The sequence below is a fragment of the Lepidothrix coronata genome, unplaced genomic scaffold, assembly GCF_001604755.1.
Source record: "Lepidothrix coronata isolate B3197 unplaced genomic scaffold, Lepidothrix_coronata-1.0 Scaffold183, whole genome shotgun sequence".
NCBI lineage: Eukaryota > Metazoa > Chordata > Aves > Passeriformes > Pipridae > Lepidothrix > Lepidothrix coronata.
In genome coordinates, this window is record NW_016690363.1 from 846,769 (window position 1) to 857,755 (window position 10,987).

Genomic DNA, 10,987 nt, shown 5'->3' on the forward strand with positions numbered 1-10,987 from the left:
TCTGCCCTGCCGTTCCTACTGTTGTTGACACCGGTAAGGATCAGCAGCTCGAGCAATAAGGGATTTTTCAAGAAATGTTTTAACAGTATTTCCCTAATATATGACAGGCTTCCCACATCGTATTAGCAGGTAACAGCCCCAGCATCAGTCAGCATTGCATGCAGAAGTCCAGTGGACAATGATAAGTTTTCCACAGGTTGTTTTCACTGCTTTGGTTTCTGTCAAAATTTCATCTACTTTTCAGGAGTTAGGTAACATGTTCAGAGGCAGAGGCAGTCTTCTCCCCCTTACTTCTCTGGGTTTATCTTTTCAAAAATTTAAATAGGGACATCTGCATGAACAACCATGGGTAAAAGACACCTGTATCAAGCTTGCCAGCAGCCCATTATCTAGAAACTAATCTGTGGGAAGGGAGTGGGGGGAAAATATGCTGAAATAATGGATGGGAAGACAGGACCGAGGAGACACCAGTTTGTTCTTCAACAAGTAGTAACGTCACACCACTTAAGCAGAAGGCTTGGGAGAAACAAGTCACCTATCAGTTCAGCCTGGGGGGAAAAAAAAGGGCTTTTCCCTTTCCTTTCAGCATCCCTTCAACGGGCTTCCAGAATGAAAGATAAGAAGCAATCCTCAGGCATAACTCCCTGGGCTGCAATCTTGTCAGTTTTCATGAGCTAAGTGAGGCTGGGATGGGTCAGCACAGGACAGAGCTCCTCTGAGGAAAACCCAGTGCTACATGTAGCGAGCAGTAATTCCCTGGTATGCTGCAAGGGGACACAGCGCCCATCCCAGTGACTGGGGGCGACCCACACACCTTCCTCCCTTTTAACCTTCACCTCTACAGGCATTTGGTCTCTCTCATCCCAAACGAGTAGTTTTTCAAGGCTCCCCTGAGTATCACTACCTTCCAGCACTGCCTGTCCGACCAGTTTTCTTTCAGGACTGTCACCACCAGCCATCCTTCTGCTCTTCTCCTCCTGCTGTTCTTTGGCACCTGGGGAGCTCAGCACCACAAAGCTGCCATTCCCACAGGGACAGAGTTGGAGGGTTACTATACCCCCTGCAGCTTACTGCTGGGCAAGATGAGTGTCAGGGGGTGCAGTGAACCTCTCGCTTCTTTGCTTTTAGACCCACATTAGGCACGTGAGATGTAGCACGACCTTTAGCCCCACAGTGCAGCGCTTCCACACTGGTTTCCTTGTCGCTAAATGTAGGATCTTCCACACAGCAATGACTCTTCTAAGGAGTGAGGCACTTCAAAGAACTCCAGCAAGCAAAGACTGCATGTACACAGTACTCCACGATGCTACATGATTATATCAAAGCTGCCGGGATGAAAAACTGACATTTGATAAATAACATGAGGTCACCTCAAAGATCTCAGAACACCGCACGTAAAAAAAAAAAAAAAGGTTATTTTGACAAGAAATTAAGCAATTGTATAATCAGGTCTATTATCAAATCTACTGCTTTGACACGATCTTATAAAAGCACGAGGAGCATGCAATTCCAATTGCTGCGGGATCCTCCCTCACTCGACACAAGATGTAGGCATTTAATATTCTTCTAGTTAGCCACGCATGTACAGCAAAGCCTAACGCACTTCAAAGTATTTACTGTGCTGTATAAACAGAGCGCTACTTTCAAAGACTCATAACTGTCAAATCAAAGCTAGCTTCCACCAGAGCATCCAGGAGCATTTCTGCTGGATGGTGGCTATCTGCCTGACAGTTTCAACCTTCTATCCCCAACCACAAGAAGGTTAAAATTTTTATATATATATATATATATACATATGTATATTTTTTTTAAGAGACAGAAGAAAGCGTTTTCTTGCTAACAAGCTGTCAAGTCATTTTGGCCTGAAGTTCTTTGCTCCTTTCTCACACGTACACATCAAATGTGGTGGAAAACTTCCATTCCACTAGAAGAAGCTCTGAGAAGAGTTTCTCCATACACAGGACTGCCCGAGCTCTCCATTGTAACAGCTCTCACTGTTGAAGCTGCGGCCGCTCGCCTCAACAGGCTACGGCTTGGTTTTATATTATACTGCAAATACATTTCTAATCAACCCTCAAACAAACCCAGATTGGTACACAGATAAAACACTGCCATTTCACAGGCAGTGGAACAGCGATATCAAGACACCTGAAGAAATTTGTTCAGTAAAATGCAGAAAGCAAAGCTCTGAGCCACCTGAAAAATGGTCTGGTGCTGCTCCTACCCAGTGTTTTCATCAATAAACCACTAAACCAGAGTTTTTGTTCAGGTCTTCACAACTCTGTACACACTGCAAAGGTAGCAAAGATAGCCTGACATGGCATACACAAGCAGACTCACAGACCTAAAGCAATTTGTAGAGCATATGTAACATGGTCGAGTAGATAAATCACAGGCTCTGTTCTCAAGTTTGTCACCAAATCCAACCTAACCTGGTTATAAAAGAGCCCATGGGCCCCAGCTGCCCCCTGATAAGGTAAAACAGATATCTGCACCCTTTGTTCAGAAGGCACAGAGGACAACAACAGGCACACGGGGACCATCAGGTGACAAGATGGGTCAGTGATTTAAAGCTCCCTTGCCCTGCTGCTATGCAGACAGCCCCACCAGAAAGCCAAGGAGCAAAACCACAGTGGCACTGCCTTCTTAAGAGGCCAAACAGCCGTGAGAGCATGAGAAAATGACAACCAGCTCAGAGTAACTGCAAATGCTAGGAGCTGGACAGGCAGCTGTGTGGCTACCTGTGCCTGAACAACAACTGCTCTGAACTCAAAACAGAAAACATTAAGCTCTCCCTCAATTCCATATGCAGCTAAATTATTGTGTATATCATGCACTCTTTTTGTCATAGACTGTACCACTAAGGAGCACCTAAAACCAGCACTGTTTTCAAGACTACAGCACCCAATTTTCAGTGAGTTCTTGGAGTACATTGCTCTACCACCTCTCAGCCCTGCTTTGCTGAGAGAAATCATGTCACTGGTAAAGCATACTTTCCAGATTCCTTCCTTCAAAAGGATTTCATTGATTCTACCTAGGCTTTAAAAAACAGTCCACCGTTCATCTCCCTTCCCTTTTCCACAAGCTCCCTCTCAGAGGCCAAACAAGGAAAATCTCACGTCTCCTTTTAAGTCTGTCCGAAAACAAAGGAATCTTGGAGCAAGTCTATCTGTTCTAAACAGATAACATTCATTCTTCAGATACAGTAAAAATTTCATAACAGTCTTTAAATAAATTCAATGAGTGTTGCCAAAGCAGATCAAAACCAGAGCGCTCAGATCCGACCCCACCGAAGAGCAGGTAAGAACAACCCCAGGAGGAGCAAAGCAAATGTGAAAACTTGGGTAGCAGCAGTTCACCTCTCGATAGCCACACTCTGGTAGCTCAGATCAGGTTTCAGGATGGCTCACCACGATCCAACCAGAAGCCTGTGCAGTTGAAAGGCGCATCTCACACACTGGTCTCAATCAAGTTTCCAGAGAAGTGTGTGAGAACCCTGCAGCAAACCCAGGCACAACAAGCTATTCCCTCCCTCTCTTTCCCAATATAGAAGCACATCTGTTAGAGCAGAATAAAAAACAAGGTTTAGACCACAGGCTTAATACCTCTTCCAAAATTTCTACTGTCACTGATTACGATAATTGAATATTCTTCATATTCCTACAGACATCTGATGCTTTTTAACTCTTGTTGAATTCTTGCTCCTGATGATTCTCACAGCATGAGTTTCACTGCTTAATTGCAACCACACTAAATAGTCTATAGTCAATTTACAGTGCATGTTCTGTATCATCAGGCAGTCTTGACACAGCAGAAACTTTTCCATAGCTAAACCACCACACTCTTCTTTTTGCCCTGCTTAAAGCTCCTTAAAGAGGGTTTCTCTTTTGATACCTTGCCTATACGTTCAGAGATGATTTTTGGCAAAAAGAACAAGGTAAGCTGAAGGGAACTGTTCTCAGGCAAGGGAAGCTGTAACAAACAGGTGTAAAAAAACACTTAGCAAGTTTAGCAGGCTCTTGGGGTATAGTCAGATGAGCACTCCTTTTTGGCAGCAATGGCAGCTTAAAGAACTGCTGCTACCAATATTTACTTCCACCCCTGCACCACACTGTCTGATGTGCCCATACAACCGCTTGTGTGGCCAAACAGTGAACCAGTCTGGCAAACTGATGCAGGCTAAGTATAATCTTTTTTTTCTTTTTGCCAGGCTACTCATAATCCAGATCGACTCCTGGATCCTTTCAGCATCCAGCTGCTCCAGCAGCAGCACCAGCAGGGTGGCGCAGAGTCAAAACGGGCAAGCACCAGGGACTCCTCACAAGCCAACTCCAGCACTGAAAGAAGTGCTAGGCCCCCACAGGTAAGGGTGCAGCCACAAAGCACAGCCCTGCTTCTTCAAAGATATAAATTAAAAGTCAACACTGCAACAGTTCACTTAGATTCGGCACATTAAAATGTCACCTACTTTTTCTAACTAGCGTTTGTGAGCCGGAGGGGTCTTAAAGGCAACCCTTCAGAAATGTCCCAACAGATAGATTTTTTTGTTTTGTTCTAGTTCTTTGGCATTATCAGGAATTCCTAATTATAAACAAGGTTCCTGTTCTTCTGGACTTGTGTAGTCCCTACCACAAAGGAGATCGAGCTCCAAAATGATTAAACTTTTAAAACACAACAAAAAAAAAAACAAACCTAACAGACAAGTAAGGGTGTGTGAGGGAAAGCTATTTTAAATCCAATAGGCAGAGCAGTGCTTGGACAAAAACTCAGCAATGAAATCTCCTTCCATTCACAAATTGCCCTGAAAACCTGAGTTAACACCTTGACTTTGCCAGCAGGAAGACTACAGGGACTCCAGCAGAGCTTGTAAGCAGGAAATCCAAGCCCACAGCAAAACTTGCTGGGTTAAAGGACTTCATATCTATGTAAACAGAGCATAGAACTTAGCAAGGCACAGGGATTTCTGTGAAGTCCAAGGCCACGCAAGCTAGTTAGAAGGATTTTATGAAGGCTGCCTGCATTGCTCTGAAGAAATTCTGGTAAACTTCTAGAAACCAGAGGAGATGAAGCCCTGTGAGACAGCACAGCTCACATTTAAGACAGAAATTAGTTTGAATACTCACTTGGGTGTAAATTGCTCCACAGGATAAAGCTGTTGTTGGTCGGGTTTGGATTTCTTTTCCTACTGAATTTATAAAAGATCAACAAAATTCCTAAGCCATAGGCACAGTTTGTAAGGCCAGAGAGTCAACAAACAGAGCATGTCAGGAACTCAGAGGAAAAAAACATCTAGAAAGAAACATGTAGAAATAGGTATGGGAAGACAACATGTTACAGAGCAACAAGCCTGAATGGCTATCAAATATGGATCAAAGGCACTCCATTCTTATCCACCTCAAACGTATAAACTGCTCAGAAAAGCTGCTGTATATGAACATTTTGGCCTTGTGGCTCATAGTTGCCTTAGTTTCTATATTTGGATATTTTGTGACAAATGTAGTTTCTCTGGTTGTGGACTGACCCTAACTGAAAACAATCCAAGCCATGAACTGTAAAGATGAAATGCAAGATGGGGGGGTTGGAAGGGGGAAACACAGGGAAGAAAGAGTCCACACTCTTTGTATTCACAATATACAGAAGAGATCTACAAAGTTTCTGGTTGTATGAACAGAAACTATTTCTTTTCTTTCACATTAAAATTCAGTTCCTGCCTAGCTTAGAAGACTGTGTTGACCAATAAACAAATTAACTTATCACAAGAGAGGAAAGCAAAACACCTTCCCAAAACAAACAACTACAAAAAGATGGTCACAAAGGTACTGTCATAGCCCAGCCCCTCACACCAGAGCAGATCACGATTTCTCCCAAAACATCTTTACTACATCTCTGAGCTCATAATCTGTATTGGGAAAACCACACTGGGAAGTCAGCAACAGAACTTTTACCAAACATTGCAAAAATCAAGTACACGTTCCCCAAAAGAATGTTAACCTGACCAAAGATGAGCAGCTGAATGGGAGTGGAACTTACACAAAAACTTGTTTAGGGTGGGGGGTTTTTTTGCTTGGTTTTGTTCACACTTATTTAACGTCAATGATTGATTAACATTTTGGATAAAGGAGGTCTTTGTTAGTGATTCAGCATCTCCACCCCTTCAATTAAGGTGTTAAGAGTTCACACAAGTGCAGTGAGACCCAAGATCCCCAGACCCCTCTCCACAATAAAAACCCGACCCAAAAAAACCCAGATTTAAAAAAAAAAAACAAAACAAAAAAACCCCAACAAAACAAAAATGCACTCGCCCCACTGAGAAAATTGCCAAATCCCAAAACTGACATCGTTGCTAACTTCAAGTTAAAAAAAGAAAGATGCCTTTCTTTTGTTGTTTGAGGAGAGGCCAGCAAGGGAGAAAGGGAAAGAATATGAGCCCTTGAGCCATTTTTATGCTCTGAGTAAGAAAAAAAAGGACACATTCATTAAAAATAATCTCTTTGGAGATCACTGTTAAAAGAAAAAAAAAAAATCCACACCGCACAACAGAGCCATCATGCCAGCTTGTCCAAAATGGCTATAAAACCTCACCAAAGCAACCCTTGTAATTCAGGGGAGAAAGCAGATCCCTCTGCTATGGGATGCACAGCTCCACTGCCACAGGATGAACACACCACGACTGTGTGTGCCCCTGTTTAACTTCACCAGTCCAACACCTGTAACACCCCACTGCAGGCAGAAATCGGGCACGACAAGACCTCATACGAAGCAGCAGAGGGGTAAACAAAAAGAAGTGGGAATAGAGCTGTTTAGGTATGTTAATTCTTTCATTCCATACCCTTTTATTCGATGTAATGCCTTGCCTAGCTTTCCAACATTTGTTTTTGAAATATTTTGAGCAATCACTGACCAAATAACCCAACAAAACAGAAGAAAAAAAAAATCTACATCACTTTTTCTCCTCATGCTTTTAAAGCTTGATGCACTTAAGGATGCTTAGAGCATCCTATGATGTCTGTGTGGGCTTTTCACAGAGAAATCGAGGACAAAACACTTTCAAGGAAAAAAATGTTACTGGAACCCCTAAAAACTGGAATAACTGTCTCCCCCCTAAAAACTGGAATAACTGTCTCCCCCACTTCCTCAAACTGTGTTTTGACAGTAGAACAACCAGTCACTAACAGGGAGGCTTTGTGAGACAAACTCGACCTGGCACAACCCTTTCTTCTCTGCCCAGACCAAGGTGGTGTTACTTTACCAGGTTAGAGCTACAAGACTTGATGTTCCTCTCCCCAGAAAGTGAGGTTCATGGTCATTTCCAGACCAGTTTCAGAGTCCAAGTTAGGTTTGGCATCTGGAGAGTAAAAGCATCTTCCCTTTCACACTGGTGGCTTTGAACCCTTCCACAAGCACCTCCCTACTAACACATCTTTTGTACTTACTTTCTTTCTTTGCTGCATGACAATTTCCTGATTTCTCATGTAGTTTACTATTAAGCCACTAATCATGTCATCATCCCACCCTAATTTTTTATATCCAAATAGCAACCCACAGTTGACTGTCACATCGGATTCCTCCCATCTGTGTCCTTGCGCTTTGTCTCCCCTCCGCGAGCAACATCCACCTTCCACATCCCAAACACTCCATCAGCAGAGGCCTTTCTAGTCCCATCATTCCACCACCTACACTGAGACCTCAGCAACAGAAAGCTGGACTACACAGGAGACCTGGGTGCTCTCACTCATCTTAGAGGTGGAGCCTTGTTGCCTTCCTGCATCTGCCTGTCCCATCATTTCCCTGAGCATTTGGGGTCTTCAGTGTTCGTTTCTCCTCATCATCCAACCCTTGGCCTCATGAACTTGCAGTGTTTCTACAGATTTAGCCTTTCTCATCCCCCTCTGCAGCCAGCCAGGGCACAGACTGCCTCTCTCTCACACACACACACAAAATGCCTCTCCTCTACCTAGCAGGAATACTTCCAAATAAACACACTGTCCCTGCCTTGTCAGATACTGCTCCTCCCCACAATCCCTATATACAAGATCCCCTCCCACACTCCTGGTATCCCACAAACTCTTCTTGCACAGCTATCCCACATACCAGTCCAACACTACATGCTCAGCTTCCCTGGATTCCTGCTCTCCTGAACTACCTACACTGCTTTCCCAGCTCTGGAGCCCTACAGTTTCCCTCATGACCACTTGCACCACCTCCCCCATGCTGAAAGCACTTCCTGCCCACCCCATATTCTGGCTCCTAATGCCTCCCCATACCATAATCCCACTCCCATATCCCTTTCTCCCAATGACTCAAGTCCCAGCTCCTCACATCCTTTCATCACCACATCCATCCCCTCATGTATCAACCCAGTTCTCCCCAGCAGACCTCATACTCCACATTGCTTCATCCACCTCTTCCTCTTTTCCTGCAGACACCCATATTTCAGTTCTTCCTGCAAAGCCCCCCATCCCTTCCTCACAAAACATCCCAGATGATCTGATGCCCCACACACTATCTCCCACCCCATCACTGCCTGTTCCACCTTTTATTCCAATCCCTACATCCCTTCCACAGACCTCTGTGCCCCAGCCCCTCGCTCCAGCTCCACTGCAGAGTTCACACCTGCAGCTCCCACTCCAGCTTCTTTCTCCTAGGACACTTCTCACTCCCAGTCCAACAGCCCAGCCCTGGTGCTGCAGCCCCTCCCATCCCATGTCCCAGCCCCTCACTGGGACTGGAACCCCAGAGTCACCTCTCTAATCCACCCAACACCGTCCTTTTCCACGGCACAGCCCTGAGGGCACCCCACAAACCTCAGAGCACCCCACACACCAGCCTGGCCTCCAGAGCACACCCCAGTGCCACCCCACAGCCACGGGGACACCCAGTGCCCCCAGCACAGCACAGCCACATGGGCACCCAGTGCACCCCAGAGCACCCCACACATCCCTCCACGAAGTACAGCTCTTAGGGCATCCCATGTACCACACAGCAACCCAGGACAACACACACACCCCTTCCCATGGCAAATCCTCTCTGGCATCCCCTGCAAGTAGGAGCATCCCACACATTCCTCCATACAGCACAGCTCCCAAGGCATCCCCTGCACCACAATGCAGGGCAGAGCATTCCATGTGCCCCTCCACAGGGCACAGCCTCCAGGGCTGCCTGTGCATGCCAAAGCACCTCAATCATCCCATGGAGCACAGCTCCAAGAGCATCCCCTGCTCCCCACACATCTCATGGGACACAGCTCCTGGAGCACTCCCTGCTTTCCACCCATCCGTCCATGGAGCACATCCCTTGCTCCAGGGGCAAGGGGGGGTGGAGGAAAAGGAAGGGAGTCCCATGGAACACATCCCCTGCACCTCACACTTCCCTCCACGGAGCACAGCTCTCAGCACATCCCATGCTCCCCACACACCTCCTGGGGCACACCTCCTGGAGCATTCCCTGCTCCCCACTGATCCCTCCACGGAGCACATCTCCTGCTCCCCACACACCCCATGGAGCACATTCCCTGCTCTCCACACATCCATCCCTCCATGGAACACATTCCCTGCTCCCCACACATCCATCCCTCCATGGAGCACATTCCCTGCTCCCCACACATCCATCCCTCCATGGAGCACGTTCCCTGCTCCCCACACATCCCATGGAGCACATTCCCTGCTCCCCACACATCCCATGGAGCACGTTCCCTGCTCCCCACACATCCCATGGAGCACATTCCCTGCTCCCCACACATCCCTCCATGGAGCACATTCCCTGCTCCCCCCACACCCCATGGAACACAGCTCCTAGAGTGTCCCATGCTCCCCACAGATCCCATGGAGGACGTCCCCTGCTCCCCACACATCCCATGGAACACATTCCCTGTTCCCCACACATCCATCCCTCCATGGAGCACATTCCATGCTCCTCACACATCCCTCCATGGAGCACAGCTCCCAGCACATCCCCTGCTCCCCACAGATCCCTCCATGGAGCATATTCCCTGCTCCCCACAGACCCCTCCATGGAGCACATGCCCTGCTCCCCACAGATCCCTCCATGGAGCATATTCCCTGCTCCCCACAGATCCCTCCATGGAGCATATTCCCTGCTCCCCACAAATCCCTCCATGGAGCACATTCCCTGCTCCCCACACACCCCATGGAACACGGCTCCCAGAGCACACCGTGCTCCCCACACCTCCCACGGAGCACATTCCCTGCTCCCCACACACCTCATGGGGCACAGCTCCTGGAGCATCCCCTGCTCCCCACAGATCCCTCCATGGAACACATCCCCCGCTCCCCACAGACCCCTCCACGGGGCACAGCTCCCAGCACATCCCACGCTCCCCACACATCCCATGGAGCACGTTCCCTGCTCCCCACACATCCCTCCACGCAGCGCATCCCCCGGGCACCCCCGATCCCTCCTCTCCCGCTCCTCCGGGGCACCCTCGTCCCCCCGCTCCCCCCCGCCCCCCGTAACTCCCGCGCTCGGTGCGGGTGCCGGTGCCGGGCTCCCTGCCCGCACTCACGGCGCTCAGCGCGGGGCCGGCGGGGGCGGCGCGGCGGCTCCGTCCCCCTCCCGCACACACACACAGGCTCCATTGTCCGCCGGCGGCGGCGCCTCCCCCCCCGCGCCCCGCGCACTTGGTACCGCCCAGCGCAGCCCCTCGCGCCCGCTCCCCCCTCCCGCCCCCCCCCACCGCCGGGGGGATGCGGGATGTGGGGATTTGGGATGAGGGATGGCGGGTGCCCTGGCCCGCCCTCCTCCTCGGCACCGGCTCCCCCTCCACCCCCACCCCGCCAGCCTCCGCCTGCCGCCCGTGCGGGGGGGGGTTCCACGCCCCGGGAATCGCGGGGAGAAACCGGCCGGAGGTGCCGCTGGCACATGTCCCCTCTCCACACACGTCCGTGAGGGAGGCGGGATGAGAGCGTGAGGGAGGAGAAGCAGCTCCTTGCTGAGCAACCCCCCGGCTCAGAGCACCCACCGGCGGGGA

The 10,987-nt window shown here is 48.8% G+C and overlaps 1 protein-coding gene across 3 annotated transcripts in view; it reads right to left on the reverse strand.

Annotated features, from left to right (window-relative positions):
• The window catches only part of BCL9 (B-cell CLL/lymphoma 9), a 31,655-nt gene extending 21,037 nt beyond the window's left edge, over nucleotides 1-10,618 (reverse strand). Inside the window, exon 1 of one of the 3 annotated variants that reach the window (XM_017830780.1) lies at nucleotides 10,523-10,618. The gene's annotated coding sequence lies outside the window, so the exon portion shown is untranslated. Of the gene's footprint in view, nucleotides 1-814; nucleotides 831-10,219; nucleotides 10,280-10,522 lie in introns of those variants that run through there. The other 2 variants (XM_017830781.1, XM_017830779.1) reach the window with 2 other exon arrangements.
• Between the last annotated feature and the right edge of the window lie 369 nt (nucleotides 10,619-10,987).